Here is a 1,161-nt window from a genome sequence, read left to right as displayed (position 1 = left end):
AAACTCAGCAAAGAGTACATGAGTAAATGGGGTCAAATATTTTGTGACAGAAAGAAATCTAACTATGGGAGGTGAACACACAGTGTAAATATATATATGCCTTATTGTTAAAGTGTACAGCTGAAATTTATTGGATTTCATTAACCAATGTCACCATAATAAATAAATAAATAAATAAATAAATAAATAAATAAATAAATAAATAGATAGATAGATAGATAGATAGAGATAGATAGATAGATAGATAGATAGATAGATAGATAGATAGATAGATGGATAAATGGATGGATAAATGAATGAATGAATGAATGAATGAATACAAGACCTGGGGGGAAAAAAGAGTACATGGGATATTTCTGCATCATGTCTGTCTTACAACTGCATTTAAATCTACACTATCCCAATAAACATTTCAATAAATCTCGTTGTCATGATGGTATATTTATAGAGTGCTAAGGGATACAACAGGAAGAAATACCTAAATCTGCCTTGGATGTAGGGGAGGAGGAATAATTTATACTGAAAGAGATACCTAGGTTGAGTCTTGAAGAATGAGTAGGTACACTCCAGATAGATGGGGAATAGATATAGGGGTTATACAAGGGAGAGAGACTAGGAGGTAGAGAAATCTGAGACAGTATACTGGATTGAGGGAACTGCAAGTAATTCAAGTATGGCTGAAGTGTAAAGAGCATATACAGGAGATGTCTCTTTTTCTGAAATGTTCACCTTTGGTAGTAGTCAAAAGGCATCTCTGGCATTCAACACTATGATACATAAGAATCAAAAGGGAACCCCAGAACTCTTTGTTCTCCAGGAGTTAGGAGAGAGCCACCCCCACTTCTCTGCTTTCCATCTTTTCATAACGTGAATTAAGAACTGGCCTCATATTTCTCTGTACTTAGAGGATCCCCACCTCTCCCTCTTTCATCCCCAACACTCTCAGGCTCACAACCATTATCTGCTTCGAGATCATTAGGATCATCTTATTACACCCTTTATCTGTTTACTTCTGTTTATTAAAGTCCAAAATCCCTGTCCATGGCCATGCCACTCTGAACAAGCCTGATCCCGTCTGATCTCAGAAGCTAAGTAGGGTCGGGCCTGGTTAGTACTTGGATGGGAGACCACCTAGGAAGACCAGGTGCTGTAGGCTGTAGG

At 37.6% G+C, this 1,161-nt stretch overlaps 1 non-coding gene across 1 annotated transcript; it reads left to right on the top strand.

Moving 5' to 3' along the window:
• The first annotated feature begins 1,037 nt into the window (after positions 1-1,037).
• Positions 1,038-1,156, top strand: LOC120608356 (5S ribosomal RNA). Its single transcript, XR_005654378.1, has one exon. It is a non-coding gene; the product is annotated as a 5S ribosomal RNA (ribosomal RNA).
• The last annotated feature ends 5 nt before the right edge of the window (positions 1,157-1,161 follow it).

This window comes from Pteropus medius, unplaced genomic scaffold, assembly GCF_902729225.1.
Source record: "Pteropus medius unplaced genomic scaffold, Ma_sr-lr_union100, whole genome shotgun sequence".
Taxonomy (NCBI): Eukaryota; Metazoa; Chordata; class Mammalia; order Chiroptera; family Pteropodidae; genus Pteropus; species Pteropus medius.
Note: the sequence above shows the minus strand (reverse complement) of the source record. Positions and strands in the feature narration are given on the sequence as shown.